This window comes from Cebus imitator, unplaced genomic scaffold, assembly GCF_001604975.1.
Source record: "Cebus imitator isolate Cc_AM_T3 unplaced genomic scaffold, Cebus_imitator-1.0 Scaffold13, whole genome shotgun sequence".
Classification (NCBI taxonomy): Eukaryota; Metazoa; Chordata; class Mammalia; order Primates; family Cebidae; genus Cebus; species Cebus imitator.
Genome location: NW_016107328.1, coordinates 9,976,777 through 10,001,134, shown reverse-complemented (window position 1 = coordinate 10,001,134; position 24,358 = coordinate 9,976,777). Strand labels below are relative to the sequence as shown.

At 36.8% G+C, this 24,358-nt stretch overlaps 1 pseudogene; it reads left to right on the top strand.

Annotated features, from left to right (window-relative positions):
* The window catches only part of LOC108283289, a 39,773-nt pseudogene that overhangs the window by 10,542 nt on the left and 4,873 nt on the right, over positions 1–24,358 (top strand).

Here is a 24,358-nt window from a genome sequence, read left to right as displayed (position 1 = left end):
ACTGTCAGGTACTGTATTATTTCAATGACAAAAATAATCTGATACCAAACTGCCACGACACACAACTTACCTGTATAATCAACTTGCACAGGCACGCTTGAACTAATATAAAAGTTTAAAATAAATGAAATGAATCAATTTGCCACCATGTTAATATACTTAAAAAAGAATTGTCATCTAAATAGGTGCAGAAAAAAGCACTTGAAATAAAGGGAAAAGTTTGAAATACTGTGAGAATTTCCGAAATGTGACACAGAGACACAAAGCACATGCTGTTGGAAAAATGACACTGACAGACTTGCCGGACACAGAATTGCCACAAACTTTCAATTTGTAAAAATGCGATATCTGTGAAGTGCAAAAAAGTGAAGACCAATAAAACAGGATATGCCTGTATGTTTTGTCATTTGAAGTAGACATTTAAATCAGTTACGGATCCAGCAGATAGCACTTGTCCAGTTTAGTCCCTATCCCAGCAAACTCTCACAGCCTCTCACCAGAACCCATTAGAAGGAAACACATCAGCCCAGCTTCTCATACCAGCAAAAGTGGAAGTTCATGCAGTTATGTGCAGGAATGCAGAAGAAGCAGAGAGGCCCAACACGCCACTTCCTTTTCCTCCACAACCTGAGTACCAAGTAACTTTCCTGCCTTTCTTTGAATAAATGACTTCTGGCTTCCTATTCTGCAGTAAAAAGAAATTTAGCCTGATACTCACACAAGATTATTTATTTTGCTCAAATTAGAGTACTTTCCTTGTATAGGTTCACAGCCTATTATTTCCCATCTGGAAATATGTTGCCCTTAAGAGGTAAATCTTCTTTTGGGGGAGGGAGGGTTGGGGAGGCAGTCTCACTCCGTTACCCAGGCTGGAGTGCAGTGGCATGATCTTGGCCCACTGCAACCTCTGCCTCCTGGGCTCAAGTGATCCTCCCATCTCAGCTTCCCACGTAGCTGGAGCTACAGGTATTTTAAAATACCTGTAGGTCACCATACTCAGCTATTTAAAAAAATTTTTTTTTTGTAGGGAATGGGTTTTGCTCTCTTGCCCAGGCTGGTCTCTTAACTGCTGAACTCAAATGATCTGCCCGCCTTGACCTCCCAGAGTGCAGAGATTTAGACTAGAGCCATGGCACTCAACCTGAGGTGACTCTTAAGACTGAATTTCCTACAACGACACAGTTGGCTTGCTTCACATGGAGTCTCCAACAAACTCCACCACTATGGCTTAGCCTGCAGACTCTTAATCCTTTCCTGGGTGCTGCAGTTATTTTCATTTTCTACTTCTTACTCGCATCCTGCTTAATCCATGCCAAAGTAAAATGTTTGAACCTCAGGTATATTAGGGACCTATTTAATGGAATTCTAATGTGAACTATTTAGCAAAATGATTGTATTTCCCAGTGATGTTTTGAATAATTCTGAGTTTTATTTCCTAGAAATGCTAAAAGACAAACCTCTTTAACTGCATACAAATATTCAGTTTCTATGTACAATATTTTCACAAAAACTTAACATGGTTTACATCAAAACTTATTTGTCCCCAATAAAATGATTATCTGTTCTATTATAAAACATCTTCTACCCCACACTCTTTCCTGTTGCATTCTCACCTAATCCTGTTACTGATTACATTACCTGCACCTAGAAATACTGTTTCTGCACCAAAAGAATATACACTTAATTAATCACAGAGCATAAGCTAACAAACATTTATTATTAATCTATTTAAACATAGGTACTTTGTAAATACTTCTGTCTTTTTTTTTCTGTTTTTGAGACAGAGTCTCACTCTTGTCACCCAGGCTGGAGTGCAGTGGCACGATCTCGGCTCACTGCAACTCCACCTTCTAGGTTCAAGCCATTCTCCTGCCTCAGCCTCCAGAGTAACTGGGACTACAGGCATCTGCTACCACGCCTGGCTTTTTTTTTTTTTACTTTTTTTTTTTTTTAGTAGAGATGGGGTTTCACCATGTTAGGATGGTCTCGATCTCCTGACCTCATGTTCACCCACCTCTGCCTCCCAAAGTGCTGGGATTACAGGCATGAGTCACCACACCTGGCCCTGTCATTTTTAAATAAAAATCTAAGCCTTTAAAGTAAGTGTTTTAGGGACAAAGTGACTATTTTCAGAAAAGAGATCTTCAATGTGTTCAAATCACCACATAGCAAGTATGGCAGCTTAACTCTGCCTATAAATTAAAGAAGAAACTTGTATTTTTAAGTTTATATTCACTGAAGTATGCTGTTTCTCCTTTGCAAATAAAAATGCACAACATAAGGGAAAACAAAAATGTATTAGTCTGCTCGGGCTGCAAGAACAGAATACCACAAATAATGTAGCTTAAATTATAGACATTTGTTTTCTCACATTTCTGGATATTGGAAGCCCACGATCAAGTCGGGGGCAAGGTTGATTTCTCCTGAGGCCTCTCTTTGCCTTGCAAATGGCCACCTTCTCATTGTGACTTTATGAGGCAGTCTCTGTGTGAGCACTGAGCAGGTGTCTCTTTCTCTTTTTATAGGGCACCCATCCTACCAAGTTAGGATTCTGCCCTTATGACCTCATTTAACCTGAATTACCTCCATAAAGGCTCTGTCTTTCCATACAGTCACAGTGGAGGTTAGGACTTCAACGTATGAATATTGGGAGACGTAATTCAGTACATAATAGGAAGGCATCAAGAATTGATCTTGTGTCTGTGGGCAGGATCTCTGCAGCACACAGCTGCCGAGATGAATTCAGGATGAATTCAGTTTTATTTGCCTATCTTTCTGTAATTTTGTTCTTTAAGAGGGCCTAAATTGCACCATAAATAGATTTGATGCATTCTGGTGTTTTTATAATTATGAGAACAACTTTGTTTTGTTTATTGCCAATATTGTGTTTTTACATTTCAGTGATGTTCTTTTAGATTATGCCTTATGAAATAAATTACCAGAGTAATGCAGTTTAAGTAGACAAAAACCAATGATGATGGAATTTATGACAAACAGAATGACCTGGGCAATCACTGCTAATATTATTTGTCAAATAATCACCATCAAAGTATTTGTAAGAACTGTAAAGTAGAAAGTAATGGAAACATACTTAATCACAAAATAGAGCTCATTGGTTTACATAATTAAGAATTCCAGTACCAACAGATGGCTTCAGGCATAGCAGAATCCAGGTGTTCAAAGTAAATCATTCGAACTCAGTCTCTCTCTCTTTAGATATATTATACTCATTGTGAAGTCAGCTCTTGCTGTGTGGCATTATCTTTACATCTAGCCGTGTCTAAGAAAGAATGCCACATTTATCCCTTCCAAATAACTCTTTTTGTCTCTACTTTTGATCCTGAGCTTCCCCTTGACTAGCTATTGTGTCTAGAGACAAGATATACTCATTACCTAACCCGACTAGATAAATACCAAATGGTGGATAAGATAAGATTTCCTTTAAGAATCTCGGAGTGCAGGGCCCAGGGCACTAAAAAGTGGATCGAACTCACTATCTTGTTCAATCATATTTAGAAAAATTTTTGCTGATTGCTTATTGGCAAGCGATGTGTTAGTTTAATTCTTCCATAATGTGAACGATTTATAACTCTCTAAGTAATCATATGTATCCTAGTATTGTTCTAGAAGTTGTGCTCAGGCTATAGTGAATATCATAATAATGACCTATGAGGCTTTTGTCATGTAAAGATGACTGGATATGACATACAAGTATTCTGAATTCAGAAAGTTTGTGTAGTGGATTTGATTCATGTGATTTCTTTCTTTCTTTTTCTCTTTCTTTCCTTCTTTTTTTTTTTTTTTTTTTTTTTTNTTTTTGTATTTTAAGTAGAGACAGGGTTTTACCATTTGGCGCCAGGCTGGTCTTGAACTCCTGACCTCATGATCCACCCACCTCGGCCTCCCAAAGTGCTGGGATTACAGGTTTGAGCCACTGTGCCCAGCCAATACAAGTGTTTTCTAAAGGTTCTCCTTGGGATTCTGAAGCACAAAGTGGTTGAGAAACTGTTATTTAATATATGATACTTTTGTTCTCCCATCACCCATTGCCCATCATTAGGCCAGAAATCTGAATTTTTAAGAAATAGGATCAATCATACCTATAATGTATAGAAACTCTGTACCAGATGCTCTGTAAAGCACCATACATACCTCCTTCACTTAATCTTCACAAGGAATCTGTCACTCTGATGTTATCCCCATGAAGAGTTAGAACCATTAAGTAAACTGTGCAAAATTACACCTATGGCCAGGTGCAGCGGCCCATGCCTATAATCCCTGTACTTTGGGACGACAAAGTAAGCAAATCGCTTGAGCTCAGGAGTTGGAGACCAGCCTAGGCTACATGGTGAAACTCTTGTCTCTTCAAAAAAGACAAAAATTAGCCAGGTGTGGTGAATTGTTAACTGTAGTCCCAGCCATTTGGGAGACTGAAGTAGAAGGATCACTTCAGCCCAAGAGGTGGAGGCTATAGTAAGCCATGATCATATCACCAGGCACTCCAGCCTGGGTGACAGCTCAAGACTTAGTCTCAATAAATAAATAAATAAATAAATAAATCATACAGCTAGTGTGTATGGGGTAGGTCTGGAGTTTTAATCTTGGTTTGTCCGATTTTAAATTCCATCACTGGCTGGATGTGGTGGCTCATGCCTGTAATCCCTGCACTTAGGGAGGCTGACGTAGGTGGTTCACCTGAGGTCAGGAGTTCAAGACTAGCCTGGCCAACATGGTGAAACATGTCTTTACTAAAAAATTAGCCAGACGTGGCGGCAGACTCCTGTAATTCCAGCTATTGAAGAGGCTGAGGCGGGGAGAATTGCTTGAACCAGGAGAAGGAGATTGCTGTGAGCCAAGTTCGTGTCACTGCGCTCCAGCCTGGATTTAAGAGTGAGACTGTCCCCAAAGAAAACAAAAAACATTACTTAAGGGTAACATCCTACAGATTAACTTGATTTTTCCCCTTCATACCTCTTCAAAATACATTCATGAGCTAAATTAATCCTCACAATAGTCCTATCATGTAATTACCAAAGATGTCAAAACAAATGAAAAAATTAAAGTGCAAACAGACAAATGATACGGCCAAAGTTATGAAGCAAGTTTATAGCACAGTTAGGACTAGAGCTCTGGTTCCTGGCTTTTAATCTAGAAACACAGCCTATTTCATGATACTGATCCTGCCCCTTCTCTAAGAACTGGGATCCTCCCTTGAAATAAAGCATTTAGTATTTTAACTTAAATAATACCCTACTTGTTGAAATACGTATTTTGTAGTTTTTTCTGTATTTTTCTTTTTCTTATTACCTGAAAAAAATATCCCCTTACATATATTTTCTTATTTCTAAAATATTACTCTGATTACATTAAAATGCTCAAGGGTTAAAAGCAGTTTCCTGGAAGGGGGAGAAAATACAGCCTCTTTGTTAGATTTTTGAAGGTTTAGTGATCTGTCCCTACATGCCTCTGGACACAGCTGTTGGATGTGAATCATGGTCTCTCCTGTCTGGAGTAAAGGTAATGAAGATCGTACACACTGTTACCTTCCACCAATTGCAATAAGTCAGTCTGATGATAGCTTGCAGAGACCTGAACAGTTATGAGCATAAACAAAATATAGCACACAATGCTATATGTATATTGTATGTATATTGTCTTTCCTTTTTTATTATTAGACTTTAAGTTCTGGGGTACATGTGCAAAATGTGCAGGTTTATTTCATAGGCAAACACGTACCATGGTGGTTTGCTGCATGCATAACCCTGTCATCTACATAAGGTGTTTCTCCTAATGCTATCCCTCCCCAATACCCCTACCCCCTGCTACCCCTCCCCAAGTCCCCCACCTTGCTTTTCAGTTACCTCCAAACTCAATTCAAGGCACAAACATTCATTTATTCTGGAAAATGATTTTCTGTTCATAAAAAGTCAAAGAATTCTATACTGAGTGGTCAGCTTTGCCAATAACAAGATAGATTGGGGGCAGATTGTGGGTATTTTTCTCCATAAGACCCACATCTTAAATCCCCTACAGTCAAGAATTTCACAGGCTCTCAGAATATCTTCTGGAATAAAATACAATTAATCATTCAATTACTACTGTTTATATAGTACTTCATAGTTGGAAGTACATTTTGTTCACATATTATCACATTGGAAACCTCCATTCTTATAGGAAGTTATTATACTTAATTTATAATTGGGTAATTGAAGGCACAAAGAAGTTAGATCATTTATCAGTGCCTAAGCATCTTATAATGAGGGACATGAGGACTTTTACAAGGTCTAGTTGAGGCCTGGAGTTTTCAGAAATCTAAAATAATAGTAATACAATCTATGTTATTTTATGATGAGGGCTTTCAAAATAAATTCTGTTCAGTGTCCTAATAAATGACTTAATTATTTCCGAGACCCAGGGTTTTAAGTGGAAAGTAAACATTTAAATGTCCAATAAATAGGTAAATAAAATTCTTCATAAAGTTTAAAACTTTTTTTCTAAGTAACTCTAGAAATTAAGAGTTAAAATAGTAAATAACGAGATTTCTCTAAAATGACAGCAAATATCACAATACGTGAACACTGTCCTTGAAAACACCAGTATGCTCCTTGAAATGCAGCCATTTTCATTTAATTGGCAATTTTGGAAATCCAGTGGTGGACGCAGAATTATAGCTTATGATACGCTGAAAGGAACTTACACTGACAGCCATGTTCTGCTTTGTTCTCACCTGGCTTTTTGGTTTTGTTTGCTTTTTTCTCCCACATAGACTTATTCATAATCACATCTTTATGGTGATGTATAGAATGAGGGAGATGTTCTTTTTAAACATAAAATTCTTCTTTTAAGTATTTACCATTTTTTTAAGCAAGACTATTTTAAAGTCCTATCTTACAATTCAAAAACTATCTTAGATATAAGAAACAGTGGTCTACTTTTTAATTTTCTTAAATGAAAATAATTAACTTTTACTCAAAATTGAGTTAAACTTACACAATGTCCACTGAGTTTATTTTCAAGCAACAGATTTTCAATCTTTATTTTAGTTGTTCAGCAAGTGAACTATGGATGTTCAGTATGATCATGGTTGACTTTGCTAACTAATTAATTATTTCCAGCATAACCATCACTGCTACTAAGCTATTCTGCATATCTTGGGGTCATTTTGTTGTCTAATATGGAGAGAAAAGTTAGCACCAACACCGTATTCTAAGGCAATCCCAGAGCCCCTTAGCTGCAACAGTTTAATGAAGATTCAGAAAAATTATTCTGTGTCTTGCATCTCAGCCAGCTCTATAGTTGTGGGTTTAATAGTGTTTCCAAAACTTCATGTTCACCTGAAACCTCAGAATATGGCCTTATTTGGAAATAGAATCTTGGCAGTTATAATTAAGCTGATATGAGGAGGTCATATTAGATTGCAGTGAACCATAATGTCTTTAAGAAGAAGACACAGAGACATAGGGAAGGCCATGTCAAGATGGAGGCAGAAATTAGAATGATGTAGCTACAATTCAAACACTGCCAAGAATTGTTGGAAGCCACCAGAAGCTACAAGAGGAAGGAAGGATTCTCCCCTGGAACTTTCAGAGGGAGTATGACCCTGCAGACATCCTGATGCAGACTTCTATCCTCTGGAATAGTGAAAGAATAAATTTCTCTTTCAAGCCATGCAGTTTGTGATAATTTGTTATGGTGGTCCTAAGAAACTAACACACCTAGGCAACTTTGGCTGAGACCTTTCATACCACTTTATTTTAACAATGAGCACCACTTTTCTCCCTTTATTTGAGGATGTGCCCTACCTCCACTTGGGCATCTAAGAGAATTTTACTGAAGATTTACTTAGCATCTAAGAGAAGTTAAGCAGAAGGGTCTGTCGTCTTGAAATTCTTCAGCTAACCTAAATACCCAGTTTTCCTCCCTGGCCCTTTTCCTCAGCCCTGTTGCTATTATAAGACTTTCAGACACTAAAATTCTCCACCAAAGTTCTCTCCCTCTAGTTATGTCCTCTTGCCTCTGCCCCAGGATGTCCCAAATACTTGTCTCCCTGGCTTTAGGAGTAGCACTTACAATGTGTTATTTTTCTAGAGAAATTTAACTCAGTGTCTTCAGGTTCTGATATTTGGGTTGTACATTTCATTGCTAAGTATCTCATTAAGGTAATTATCTTAAAGAATCAGTTATCTTATAGGAATTTTGCCATGTTGTGAGAACTTCCAGGTCAAACTGCAACCAGATTTTTTTTTTTAATTTCTGTGTTCTTGGTGAATTTTAAATATAACCACCATTGTAATAAATTTAACCCTAAATCTTAATTCCAATAAAGGATACAAAAAAGAAATCATGACTGTGAGTAAACAATAGGATAATAGCTGGAATGAAATAGTTATGCTCCTCAAAGTCATTTCTAACTTCAGTTATTTGTTTCCATTGAGTAGTGGTAATTGACACGTGGAAAGAAGACCTTACGTGTTACTTGACTTTTTTAATTTGAATGTTGTCTTTCTAATAGAGATTAATAGATTCATAATATCTTTTCTCTAACTTTTAAGGATAGACTTGTATATGGAAACTTTAAATGATTTGTTCAGGGTTCAGATATGGCTCTGTCAACATTGCTGTGAATGTGTTCTTTCCTTCATTAAATAAAATATATTTCAAACATAAGGAAAAAAGTTTATAATAAACAGCTAATACATAGCCATGTGTACACCACTTGGATTTTTGAAATGTTCACATTTACCATGTTGACTACAAGTATTTGTATTTTAAGAAATACAATATTGGCTGGGTGCAGTGGGTCATACCTGTAATCATATCACCTTGGGAGGTTGAAGCAGGAGGATCACTTGAGCTTAGAAGTTTGAGACTAGCCTGGGCAACATAGCAAGACTCCTTCCCTACAAAAAAATTTTAACATTAGCTGGTCATGGTGGCATGTGCCTGTAGTCCCAGCTAGTTGAGAGGCTGAGGCAGGAGGATCACTAGAGCCCAGGAGTTTGAGGCTGCAATGAGTTATGATTGCAACACGGCACTTCAGTCTGGGAGACACAGGGACACCTTGCCACTCAAGAGTTTTTTTTTTCTATTTTTTAAAATAAATATAATGTTATGAACAGAGTTGAAGTCCGAGTATGTCTACCTCTCTTCTTTTCCAGGGTAAATTTTTATCCTGGAGTTTATATGTTTCCTTCCATTCATGTTTTCATGCATTTACCACATAAGTATGTATGCATGTACAGTAGATGGCATTGTTTTGTGTGTTATTTTACATAAATAGCTTACACTATGTCTCTCATTCTGAGCATGGTCTTGTACTGCAATTTTATAAATTTCGGCTTTATTTGAGTTATGAATAAAGCTGTAAAGATAGTGAATAGCCTTATCACCATTTATTTTAATTAAATTAATTTTAGTTTAAAAGACAATATAATTACAGAAAGTAGAAAAAAGATTATATCTTCAATTTTCTTGGTTTGTGATGACACGCAGTTGCTAATAACATTATAAATCTGGGTGATGTAAGCTAGTGTAACCAAGGGAATGACTGTCAATATACTTGGGAACTTCCTTCCAGCCCTGTTATATAGCAAAATTTTTAAACAATTTTAATCAAATTTTAAAATCTTAACGCAGTCACTTAATGTAGTATTATCATCTTATTCCTCCATTTTCTACACAGTCATTTTGACAGTTATGTTTAATTCCCCTAAAACTATGCATCAAATATAAATACTATAGTTAAACTATCTGTGTATTATGAGATAGTTAATAGATTTCTCTTTTAACTCCCCCTTTAAAAATAAGGATTCAATAAACAAAGATAACCACTTATATTGTTAATTTTTACTATATTTGTTGTAATTTCCTTAGTTTAGATTATAAACATATTTCTTCTTTCGTAAATTATCTGCTGTATTGTTTATTTTTCTTTTTGTGTCTTAAGGTCATAGAAACACGAATCAGCTATCTGTCTAATAACTTCTATATACATTGCAAATTTTGTACACAGATTTTTAGAGGTATGAAGAGGTTATTAGCACTATCCCTTTTCTAAAGAACTGAGACATAAGAATAGTGAGACAGACTTTAAAAAGTTAAACTATAGGCCAGGCGCAGTGGTTCATGCCTATAATCCCAGCACTTTGGGAGGTCGAGGTGGTTGGATCAGGAGATCAAGAGCTTGAGACCACCCTGGCCAAGATGGTAAAACCGCGTCTCTACTGAAAATACAAAAATTTAGCCGGGTGTGGTGGCAGCCTATAATCCCAGCTGCTCAGGAGGCTGAGGCAGAGAATTGCTTGAACCTGGGAGGCAGAGGTTGCAGTGAGCCGAGATCATGCCACTGCACTCCACCCTGGGAAACAGAACAAGACTGTCTCAAAAAAAGAGAGAAAAAAATTAGACTATAGAATGAACATTCAATGAATCAGCAGAGATATGTCAAATCATTTAAGCTGACTGAATGTATTAACATATATAAAGAACGTTTTAACCAAAGTTCACTGGCCAGTCCCAGAAGCAAAATCTCACTGCTAGGTCTCATTGCAAATTAATAAATTAATTAAACTAAGAGTTCATTGCTTGTGATTTGGCTTCCCATGCAGATTGCCCAAAGGGAGAAAATGGCCTTGTCAAACAGATTCAAATATTCTAGTTTTTGAGGCAATTACATTTCTCATTGTAAATTGAATTGACATTTAGTCCCAAGATTCTGTTTAACATTAGTCTGCCTCTAAGAGAGAGATCTGCTCACTGAGCTGACAAAATCAGATTTTCTAATGTCTAGGGCTTCTTTGATCAGAGCCTCCCACTAAACCCTCATATTTGGAAAAGCCCTCAGTAGCCAGCCATGGGGGTTTTCTCCATAAAAACACTCATGTTTCTGCCAGTTAAATTGATCTTTCCTTCACGATTTTTCTGTTTCTACACATAGAGACTATATTCCCTCTAAAGACTTGTGAAATACTAAAATCTGTTTCTTATATTATTTGGTATTTTAAGCATTTGTCAATTTAATCTCACTGGGTAATGTAGTCCATGTATCAGGAGAAGCTCACCATTCATTCATTTACTCATTCATGCCATAACTCTTCATCAAGTGACTACTAAGTGACAACCTGCATTCTGTCAGACACTGAAAAGATGACCATAAGGGGTTTCTTTCAGACTAATGGGAAAAACCAGTTTACAGAGATTTGGTATAGCATTTGTCATACTGCTACAGTGTAACCAGTCCAAATTTGGAGATTGAGAGTGGAGAAATAAGAGGGGAAGAGGGAAGGGAAGAAGGAACATTCCAGACAGGAACAAAAGCCCCAGAAATAATGGAGAATGAGACTTCTTATTTGAAAAATGTGAAGAGTTATATAACTAAAGTAAAAAGACAGAAATGCATGGGAGGAGAATTTCTCAAGGGTTAGATTGGAAAGGTGAGCAGAGATTAATCATCACCTTATTTATTCCAGAAGTCACTTGGCAAGAATATCCCCATGAAATCCTCTATCATTCTAGTCTATTATGTTTGTAATACTACCAGGGATTCCCAAACTTTTTCTGTAGAGAAACAGATAGCAGGCTGGGCATGGTGGCCCATGCCTTTAATCTTAGCACTTTGGGAGGCCAAGGTGGGCGGATCACCTGAAGTCAAGAGTTCGAGACCAGCCTGACTAACATGGAGAAACCCCATGTCTACTAAAAAAAAAAAAAATACAAAAAATTAACCAGGTGTGATGGCGGATGCCTGTAATCCCTGCTACTCAGGAGGCTGAAGCAGGAGAGTTGCTTGAAACTAGGATGCAGAGGTTGCAGTGAGCTGAGATCAGGCCACCGCACTCCATCTGAGCAACAAGAGCAAGATTCTATCTCAAAAAAAAAAAAAAAAGAAAAGAAATAGCAAATATTTGCATAAATGCACCAAGATTATTAAAATAATAATCTTCTAGGCCATAGGAGAACTTCCCTGGATATTTTAGAATCTATCACTAAGAAATAGGCTGTAAAATATGAAGTTAGGTGACTCAGAACTGTGAGTCTGTCACTGAGAAAGAGACAGTAACTGTCATTGAGAACTCTAAAATATAAGCGTAGGAGCTGTTAGCAGACATATTCTATCAAGTGAACTGGAGAGCAATGATATCTAGCTTGCAACAAAAAAAGAATAATAAAGCAACCTACAAAAAGAAGCTTGGACATAAGTTGAAGACTCTAGGCAGATTCAGGACTTGGCCAGCTATTCCAGATACCTAACTATAATCTTATCCTTTGGTTCTATGAAATATCCCATGATCCTTTAAATGCATTATTATTTCCATTTTGGTTTAAGTTACTGTAGTTTCTGTTTCTGTTTAAGTAATAATACAGGGAATCATTGTTTATGCACATAGTCAGTACTTATGTGTGTTTATCTGATTTGAATCTAGAAAATGTCTACACAAAGTTAAGAGGTAACGGTTACCCAGAAAAAAAAAAATATATATATATATATATATATATATATATATATATTACTATCTTCTGAAATCTCTAAGATAAAAATTCCCAAATGGAAAAAAATAACCTGTCACACTAAATATATTAGTTTGACACCAAAGAAACCATAGACATTCTTTACATCTCTATGACAATGAGTTAGGTAGTTTCAGAGAAGATCTGATCCTTCACTTACAGAGAAAATGCTATGATGGGCCAGGCATGGTGACTCACACCTGTAATCCCAGCATTTTTGGAGGCCGAGGTGGGTGGATTACCTGAGGCCAGAAGTTCGAGACCAGCCTGGCTAACCTGTGGAAACCCTGTCTCTAATAAAAATACAAAAATTAGCTGGACATGGTGGCGGGTGCCTGTAATCTTAGCTACTCGGGAGACTGAGGCAAGAGAATCACTTGAACCTAAGAGGTGAGGTTGCAGTGAGCCTAGATGGCACCATTGCACTCCAGCCTGGGCAACAGATCGATACTCTGTCTCAAAGAAAAGGAAAACGAAAAGGCTATGATCGAGGTTGATGACAAAATGAACCTTTCCACACCACCAAAACAGAGCAGTTGAATGGTGGGTGAAGCCAACTCTCAAATGAGTCTACTGACCTATTTAGAGACCATTCCTTTGTATTACTATAGAGATGGTCAAGGATCAGTAATGTGTGGTCACCTGTCAATAGTTGATTTGTAACTGAAAAATATTTCTGGTGACAGATAAGGATTAGCATACCCAATCATATTTGGCTCTAAAGAATTTGAATAGAAGTAACTACTCCCCCTCAAGATCCCTTGAGCATAGGGAATTTTCTAGAAATTTACAGTCTTTCATTCTTTTTGCAATAAATGAGATCAAAGGATTGCATCAGCAGTACCATCTATTTCTGATATAATATGTCTCCTCTTCTAAATATATACTACAGTCATCTGGGTTAGTGGTTCTCAAAGTGTGGTCCCTGGACCAATAGCATTAGCTATTGGAAGCTTGTTAAAAGTGCAAATTATTGAGCCCTACTCAAGATGTACTGAATGAAAAACTCAGCATGAGGTTAATCTATCATTCTGTGTATTATTGTTTGAGAACCACTGCTCCAGGACGAGCAAGGCTCATTGATGACATTTTGGGAGGAGTAAGAGGTAAACAACAGGCAGTGAGAATGCTTACATACACTTGTTTGGACAATAGGTCAAGTAGGCTTATACAATCAAATATTTGAATATGTCTATTTTTTCATAGCATGCATTATAAATATATTATTTTAGGACATAGTTGACTTATATAAAAATAAACATTTGAACATCACAGTAGAAAATAAAATATGACTCTAATGTGTAAAGACTTTACACAATCCATTCTTAGATTTTTCTTTCTCATTTTCTTTAGGCAATTACAGGAAATTATTGGGCCACTCAGGAATTTTACTAGTAATTGAAAGTTGAAATACTGTAATAACAAATTATTTTTATTTTTTAAAATGTTTTTAATTTACACTTATTAAGTGAAGAACGGCTTATGCACTTAGATGTGATTACACCAATTCAGTATTTAGCACTGAATTATATTTTGGAAGAATGAACAGAATAATTGTAATTATATATATTAACATGCCACCTTTTATCTTTCTGCATGGCTCAGGTCACTCAGTTTCATTACAGGAAATTGCCAGTAATCTAATAACTTTAAATGTTATTAAATTGCTGTTAAAACATTGATAAGCATAAGTTAAAAACATTTGTTAGAGCTGTAATCTAACAACCTTAAATATTATTAGATTACTATTCTAATAAACTGATCTGAATTGGAGAAAAAAAAGTTACTGAATATTTCTTCAATTAATGGCTCCAAAAAGCCACACTGTAAATCTCCGTTTTCACATTAGAGAGATATTTTTGTTGTGACAATTACATCTTGCTTCTTTTATAATGCATTTCTTGAACTGATATTTGGAAAGATATGTTTAAATAGAATTGCATTTATTCATTCATTTTTATGATTAGAAAATATTATTTGTATTTGTTATTAACTAAATTTTAGAAAATATTTTTCATCTCTGCCTTTCATGTTCTTTAGCCAAATAATTTTCTACATAAATACTTAGCAGAATAATACAGCCTGCTTAAAGAATTTTGATACTCCAAGTGAACTGCTCTTGTATTTGTTGTACTATTTTATTTAATCTGCCCTTAGGTCAAAGTGTGTATATATATACACACACACACACACACACAGACACACACACACACACATATATATATAGGTTTTCAAAAATAGAAAAGAACTATTTTGTATTTACGTAAATCTTTCTGTAGTATGATGAAGATTTTACAAGTTTATTGTACATATGGTCATTTTGATTAGACATTACAGAATAAAACTAATAGTTATAAACAAAGTTTCTTTGTAGTTTACTATTTTAGTCATTTCTCAAAGTACACAAAATTGTCTGATTTTTTAATCTCATTAATATTTTTTTCTAAAAAAGAAAACCACAAAAAAAATTGGTACAAAATCCAGGAACCCCACAACAAGGGAATTCTTTGCGATTTCTAAACGAATGTTGTTACTATAGTTACGTTGTTTCCCTTGGTAAAAGATATAAAATTTGGTCACCTCTTTTTGTGTTTATGATATTCTAAGATATCTGCTCCTCTTCCTCCTATTGAAAGTCTCTGTATTATATGTTCATAAGTTTGTATATTTGTATATCAAGAAAATAATGAACCATTTAGTTATGAATTTTTTAATAGTATGAAAAATCTATATGGCATTAGCAAACTTGTATCTGTTAAAATTGAAAGTCATTGGAACAAAATCTTTGAAGTGTTTTCGTATATAAAAATTACATGTAAGAGATTGGATTTTGCACTTCAGCTTTTAAAACTGCAATATTTGCAGTTAAACTCTTTACCAATAGGTGGTGCTAGAAAGTTTAATATTTATTCCAATAGTTGAACTTATTGGAAAAATGTGTTAAAACGTTTTTGTGTATGTGTTAAAAAAAAGTGTTATAAAACAATATGCATGTAATTAATACTTGCTTGTCTTTTTTTACAGCTCCATTTAAGAAAGTTCGACTGGTTGGTGGGAGCGGCCCTCACGAAGGGAGGGTGGAGATATTCCACAGCGGGCAGTGGGGTACAGTTTGTGATGATCGCTGGGAAGTGCGAGTTGGACAGGTCGTCTGTAGGAGTTTAGGATACCCAGGTGTTCAAGCCGTGTACAAGGCAGCTCATTTTGGACAAGGTAAGTTCAAGAAAATTTTGTTTAAAAATGAAATATAGGCATTCTCTAATGACACAGAACAAAGTAGGGACAGGAACTTAGTCTAGGCTGGGTAGAGTGGCTCATGCCTATAGTCCCAGCACCTTAGGAGGCTGAAACAGGAAGATAACCCAAATAAAGGTGTTCACGACCAGCTTGGACAACATAGTAAGACCCTGTCTGTACCAAAAATAAAAATTAAAAAAATAGCCAAGCATGATAGCATGTACCTGCAGTCCTAGTTACTATAGAGGCTGAGGTGGGAGGGTTCTTGGGCTAAGGAGTTCCAGGTCACATGAGCCATTCTCACATTGCTGCACTCTAGCGTAGGTCACAAAGCAAGCCGTGTCTCTTGAAAAAAGAATTTTTATGGAAAACTAGAAAAAGGTAAGATGAACTTCTCAAATACCTAGAAGATATGACCAAGTGCTATTATGCTGTGATTTGAGTAATGACTATATGCCAGGCACTGTGCTAAATACCTGAATAGTATGAATAATAGGTCACAATTACATCCTTTACTATTTTACCTAAAATAATTCTCATATTAGGCCACCCGTGTTGGCTCATCGTGTAATCATAGCACTTTGGGAAGCCAAGGTGTGTGGATCACTTGAAGTCAGGAGTTTGTGACCAACCTGGCCAGCATGGCGAAACCCCATCTCTACTAAAAATACAAAAATTAGCCAGGCATAGTTGTACAGGCATGTAATCCCAGCTACTTGGGAGGGTGAGGCAGGAGATTGCTTGAACCTGGGAGGCAGAGGTTGCAGTGAGCCAAGATCACGCTATTACACTCCAGCCTGGCTGACAGAGCGAGACTCCATCTCAAAAAAAAAAAAAAAAAAGGAAGAAGAATTGTCATATTAGGTTTAAGAGGTGGATTTAAGGAGAGGTATCAGGTTCTAAAGTCTTCAGAGGCCAGAAGGATAATTTGATTTCACGAAGAAAGGAGACGTCAGAAAATAGTGGTAATGTGCAGAACTTCCACATCCATGTTCAGCCCCTGGCCCTAGTTTTTAAGTTGCACCTTAAAGGTTTACATAGAAGAAACAAAGGAAATAAATAGTTTCAAATAGCTCTTTGGAGTTTGCAAATTTTCAATCCCTGTCCCATATTTAGAACTTTATCCAGGTTGAAAAGTATGGGATTGAAATCATTCTTGCACCTGTAAAATTATCTCCAATAGTAAAATGTTTGCAAGGTCAACAGCTAGATTTTTGCTTTTGTTTTGCTTCCTTGCTTTTCTTTTTTGTTTTTTTAGAGAAGGGAAAAAAGAAAAAAAGTCATCAACTCTTGATCACTAGAGAATTGAATGATGCCATCAGTTATTTCACAAGACTGAGCTCCCAATCTGAGTTTCCACATTGGTTTTTTGTTTTGGTTTTTGGTTTTGGAGACAGGTCTCCCTTTGTCACCCAGGCTGGAATGCAGTGGTGTGATCTCAGCTCACTGCAACTTGTGCCTCCTGGGTTCAAGTAATTCTTTCTCCTCAGCCTCCTGAGAAGCTGTGACTACAGGTGTGCACCGCCACGCTCAGCTAGTTTTTGTATTTTTGGTAGAGGCAAGGTTTCACCATGTAGCCCATGCTGGTCTCAAACTCCTTGACTCCAGCAATCTACGTGCTTTGGCTTCCCAAAGTGCTAGGATTACGGCCATGAGCCACCACACCCACCCCAAGTTTCCACATTGTTTTGTGGGGGCAGAATCCATTTCTATGATAACTAACATCCACAGAATGAAAGACCATTTATTTTAAATACATAATTGTATAAAACATTTCAACAAATGATTACCATCTATGAAGGGACAGCCGCAGTTTTAACAGAGGACATATGATTCTTATCCATGCTCTTACGTGGTAAATGACGAAAGATTCTTCAGCTTTAGAAATAAAAGCATGTGAATGCTTTGGATTCTCAAGATGTGCCTCTGTTGACAAAATGAAATATAAAATCTGTCAATTATTTAGATAATATAATCAATACAGACAAGCTCAATATAAAAAAAGAAAAATATCCTAAAATACTTCTAGTCTGGATGAATTATTTTGATGCTTACATTATGCAGAGATTTGATAACTCTGCATTTAGCATTGTTTCTTTAAGACAGTGGTCCTCAACCTTTTTGGCACCAGGGACCAGTTTCATGGAAGACAATTTTTCCACGGACGAGGGGGCGGGGGAAGGTTTGGGGATGATTCAAGCACATTACATTTACTGGGCACATTATTTCTATTTTTATTACACTATAATATATAATGAAATAATTATACAACTCAATATGATGTAGATTATACCACTCACTATGTAGAAACAGTGGGAGCTCTGAGCTTGCTTTCCTGCAACTAGACGGTCCCATCTGGGGTTAATGGGAGACAGTGACACCCAGAATGTGTTGTTTATGTCCAGTCTACTCCGTAACCTCCTTTGGTTGCTGTCACTGCAGAAAAACCCACTTTACAAAGATAGGATTTAGGAAATGAGAGCAGGCTTTTCAGTGCTTTTGTGGTAATTTCAGGATATTCATCCTTGACTTTAATCCAGAACGCATGGATATTTGAAGTTGTCTTAAACATATTCTTAAGGCCTCCAAATGCAGCTGTGTAGTTGAAGTACATCACTTGCTACTATAAAGCCTGCCACCAGATGTAGCTTGTCACTTGTCACTCACTGATTGAGTTTCGATATGAGTCTGCAAGCAATTGGTTTATTATTGCCTCTGTGCCGTCAAACCTCTCTGCTAATGTTAATCTTTATTTGCAGCCACTCCCCAGCTCTAGTATCCCGGCCACAGCTCCACATCAGATCATCAGACATTAGATTCTCATAAGGAGAGTGCAACCTAGATTCCTCCTATGTGCAGTTCACAATATGGTTTGTGTTCCTATGAGAATCTACTGCTGCCGCTGATCTGACAGGAGGAGGAACTCAGGCTGTAATGTGAGTGATAGGGAGCGGCTGTAAATACAGATGAAGCTTTCTCGCTTGCCTGCTGCTCACTTCCTGCCACGCAGCCCTGTTTCTAACAAGTCATGGACCACTACTGGTCCACGGTCTGTGGACTGGGGACCCCTGCTTTGAAAAACTAGCCAAGCAGTACAGTGGTTGAGGTGAGCCTTTGTCATCTATTACAAGGAGAAAATCAAATTGAGAGCAACAGTAGTCGTCTATGTACTTTAATTCAAGGAAAACTAACAAGTGCTGGCAAAATACAGCCTGTGGTATGAAAGTGAACAAGACTTCATCTCTAGCTTTATTTCTTCTCTGAGCATGAAGCTTTGCCATGGACTTCAAAGGTATTTTTCCACTGGAGTTAGAAACAGGCGAGAAACACGTAGTTGGAGACTATTGTCTTAAAATTGCATTAACTTTAAGGCCTAGTCTCATGAGTAAAATATTATTTTCCTCAAAGCTTTTATTCATTCCTGCTTATATCTCTATAAGCTAGGGATTTCTGGTCTAAAAAACTCTTAAGGAAGGATGACAATAAGTATACTGAGATACTAAGAAGAAAAATGTTTCTTTTTAATTTAAATAATAAATAAAATGACAGAGTTTGGTCTCATGTGAAATTATTTACTTGGCTATGTAGAAATAAGTCTCTCAAGTTTTCTTGACATAACTTGTCTCAATTTTCAGGAGGCTGTTTGTTTACGGTAGTTGGTGATACTGTACGTTGTCCCAGAGTTTTATTATAATCAAACAATAAAGTATGTCAGGATTTTTGTTTCTTTTTACATTTTTCAGCACCTAGTGAAGCAAATTAGAAGGATAAGGAGTTTTCTAACTTAAAAAAATGCAACTTTAAACTAACTGTAGTTATCGTGGTTCAGAGTTGCAGTGGCCTTTCCAATAAAATGAAAATAATACCAACCTGGCAGATTTGTTTTGAAGCTTAAGTTAACTACCATGTGGAAAGCATCCACTACAAAATCTGACTCACAGTGTTTCTCAGTACTGAAGGAGATCACTGCTAGCAGCAATACAAACTGTACAGTCGCACATTTATTTGCTATTCTTTTTGAAAGAGTCAGATCACTATTACATTGTATATTCCAAGGTAATCTCCTTACTCAGTACTGACTTAGATTTTGTTTGTTTTTATAGACAGGGTCTTACTCCATCATCTAGGCTGTAGCACAGTGTTACAATCACAGCTCAGTGCAGACTCAAACTCCTACACTCAAGTGATCCTCCCACCTTAGCCTCCAGAGTTGCTGGGACCACAAGCATGTATCACATACCTGGCTAATTTTTTAAAATTTTAATTTCTTATAGAGACAGGGTCTTGCTATGTTGCTCAGGCTCATCTAAAACTCCTAAACTAAAGCAATCCTCCTGCATCAGCCTCCCAAAGTACTGGAATTTCAGGTGTGAGCCACTACACCTGGTTTGATGTAGTTCTTCTTCCCACTCCCTGCCTAGAGTTCAGTACCAAACAACTGAAGAATAATGAAGAGAATTTTAAAATAATAAAGTAAAATGAGCTTGGACAAAAATAAAATAGAACTGCCATTATTTGTTCTGAAGAAAAAATTTGGAAAAGTAAGTTTTATGATCTGCTTCACTAGACATTGTATTTTAAGAAACAGGCTTACATAGTTAACTGATGGAGGGTTAGACATGGCAAACAAGCTTTTTATGTAAAACTGTTTAAAACTTTCCTGATTTTTTCACTTCTCCACCTTCAATTTGCAGTTTCACTCAGTAGGAAAAGAAAAAGCAACTCTGAATGCAGAGCAGAAACAAGAAGGGAAACTTAGATATACAAGTGGATGAGTAGAGAAGTGAAAGAGAAGCATGCTTAATGTTTTAATTATTTGTCATTTTCTTAGGAAAGTGAGAAGACTCAGGTTCGTACCATATTTCTACATCATTACCAAAGTTAAAGCAAAAAGGAAAAGAATTTAAATGCATCCTCTTTATATAATCTCCTATTACAGAAAAATATAATTTTTAGACAGTCTCCTCATTTTTTTTCTGATTTTAAAAAGCAAACCTGGATTAGCAGATAGAATTCTTGTTAGTTTTAAGAACAATTAGTTTTGCAACTGTAAGTAAAATGACTTATAGGAATAAAGTTCCAAGCATGCTCCTTGAGATAAGTTATCTCATTTGGATGCACCTTTTTTCTGAGTTGTCAAAACAAGTTTAATTAAGGAAGCTCTGAGGGGCATCTACTTCTCATCAATGCATAGGGCAGGCAAAGGAGAGTCAGTCACTTTTTGCCCCATATCCAGGCTTTCCAAGCTCTTGTGCCTGTGGTTTTCCTGCAGGAAACTTGGATGAGCTTTCCCAGACAGCAGTGGTACCTCTGAGAATTTGGTCCAGGTGTATCTGAGCCTGTATGGATGCTGGTGAGGGAAGTAAGACTTGAAGCAACTATCACATCTCCTCCTGAGTTTAGAGTGCTGAAACTCCAAACCTGAAAACAGGAACAAAAGTAATAGCCAAACATAAATGCCATTTAAAGGTCATTCTTAGCTGACTTTTCTTGGCTTTTTTATTATCACTTTTATATACCAGAATCAATTTTCCATGTAATTAAAAAAAAAAAAAAAAAAGACTATGAAGCCCAAGAAAGCACATCAATCTTTTACAGTACAATTATATAGTTTTTTGTGGCTTTGTTCTATGATCCTGAGGCAGACACATGTACATATGTGCACCTGTTTTGAGAATTTATGTATTTACATAAACACATCACACATTGTCAGTTATTAGAGGTTTCTTATATGTAAATCATTCTAAGTAAAGTATGCTACTTTAAATATAAAAACTTCTTAAATATTAGTTTTACATTCAAAATATATTTAAGTAGATGTCCTGATTTTTTTTTTTTTTAAAGGAGCCTCGCACTCTCGCCCGGGGCTGGAGTGCAGCGGTGCAGCCTCGGCTCACTGCAATCTCTGACTTCTGAATTCAAGTAATTCCCCTGGCTCAGCCTCCTGAGTAGCTGAGATTACGGGTGCCCACCACCACGCCAGATAATTTTGTATATTTGTAGTAGAGACGGGATTTCACCATGTTATCCAGGCTGGTCTCAAACTCCTGACCTTGTGATTTGCCTACCTCGGCCTCCCAAAGTGTTGGAATTATAGGCATGAGCCACCGCACCCAACCAATGTCCTGAATTATTAAAAGAAGATTCTGAGAAAAAATTAACCATTTCTTGATTTTTTAAGTTCATCATTATGGGACAAACTTGAGTTACTGAAATATTTAAAGTTTTCCCTTACATGCAGACTGTGCTTATCATCTCTCTGTCACTATCAGCTGCTAGATATTTTTGAGGTAAAATATACATACAGTGAAATGCACAGCTCTTAATTGTATAATCTGATGAAATTTGATAAATGTTATACCTGTGTTATCATACCCCAATCAGGACACAAGATGCTTTTATAAATGGCATGATCACGGCTCATTTCAGCCTCCAACTCCTGGGCTCAAGGGATCCTTCAACCTCATTTTTTGTAGAGACAGCGTCTCCATATGTTGCCCAGGCTGGTCGTGAACTCCCAGGCTCCAGTCATCCTCCTGGCTTGGCCTCCCAAACTGCTGGAAATACAGGCGTGAGCCACAACTTCCAGCCTGTATAACGTGTTCTTCCATTTTTCTGTTGATGGATGGTAAGGCAGTTTCCTTTTCATCCTATTATTTTTTAAAAAGCTGTAATAACCTTTCTATAAAATTTGAATAAGCAACTTGATAAACATATGAAAGAAAAGACTTGAAATTCCTGCATAAAGTCACATGCAATAAAATTAATCTGCAATAAGAAAGTAAAACTGAAAAGCTTCCAGAATAAAGAGAATATAGGGAAATAGCTTCACAACCTTAGGATGGGCAAAGATTTCTTAATTCTTAATATATTTCCCTATATTCTTAACATCAAAAATTTTCCATAATCTTAAGGTAAGTAGTACTAAACATAAAAGTTGGCAAGTTAGACATCATGACAATGAAGAATTCATCAAACACGTCATTAAGAAAATGAAAAGTCATTGTCAATGTAGTGTAAGCATTGAAATGTATTGGTAAATACATTTGACAAAGTGATTGTATAGAAAATAAATAAAGAAATCCCAAAATCAACACACAGAACACACATTAAAAATGACAAAAAAATGTGAAAAGATACTTCACAAGAGCAGATCTAATGAATAGCCATAAGCACAGAAGAATGCTCAGTGTCATTAGTCTAGAATAATGATAATATATCATTGCATATTTATGTATTTATTTTTGAGACAGAGTTTTGCTTTGTTGCCCAGACTGGAGTGCAGTGGTACAATCTCGGCTCACTGCAACCTCTGCCTCCCAGGTTCAAGCAATTCTCCTGCCTCAGCTTCCCCAGCAGCTGGGATTACAGGCAGTCACCACCACACCTGGCTAATTTTTGTATTTTTAGTAGAGACGGAGTTTCACCACATTGGCCAGGCTGGTCTCAAACTCCTGACCTCAGGTCATCCACCCACCTTTTCCTCCCAAAGTGTGAAATAACAGGCATGAGCCACCACGCCCGACCATTTTTTATGCTCACTTAAATGACTAAGATTAAAAAGATGGACACTGCTAATACCGGTGAGAATATCAAGCCACTGGAACCCTATCCACGGCTGATAAGAGTATACAATGACACCATCATGTTAGAGAATTGTTTGGCAATTTCTTGAAAATTAAACACAAGTAACTTTACCCAGCAATTCCACTCCTATATATTTAAAAAAGATAAATAAAAATCTATGTTCAACTGCTGTTTTTTGAAAATCTTATGCAATATGCTTTGAAGCATTTTCCTTTAAGATCAGGCAGGACAATAAAGGCAAACCAACATCATCTGAGGAGATATGTGACTTTCCTAAGGGTAAACAAATAATAAATAATAATAAATAGCAAATATGACTTTCTTTTATCCTTGTATGCATTCATCAATAAGTTTCTGTTCGTATTGGGCATTGTCCTGAGTACTGGATACACTGCATGAAAAAAATAAAGAAAAAGACGAGGTTTCTGTTTTCACATTACTCAAATTCTAGTGGGATTGAGAAGACATAAAATATTTAAAAATAAATAAATAAAAAGGGGTTTCTGATTGTTAGCTACTAGGAGGAAATTGCAACAGGGTCATAGGACAGAGTGGCTGACAGGGTAGAGGCACATTGGAAAGGGTAGCCATGGAAGATGCGTCTGAGCGATGGCATATTGGAGCTGCTACTCCACTGATGAAGAATCAGGCATGTGGAAATCTAGAGAAGAGTCATCCAGGGAGAGGGGGCAGCAAGAACAAAGGTCTTAGGGTGAGAACTAACTTAACGGGATCAAGAAGTAAATAGAGTCCTTTGTGACCAGACAGGGAGAGTGATGAGGATGAGGGGAGACAGGTTAGTAGGGGCTAGATCATGCAGTGCCTTAAACACTATGATAAAAAGTTCAGATTTTATGCTAGACAGAATGGAAGGTTTTAAATCAGTTTTAGGATCCACTCGTGGTACATTGTCAGTAGTCAACTGATGACAACTACGATATTACAGCAGGGTTTGACTTGAGGATTGCTTGTATTACTTCTTTAATAAAGTCAGTGGGCACCTGTAATCCCAGGTACTTGGGAGGCT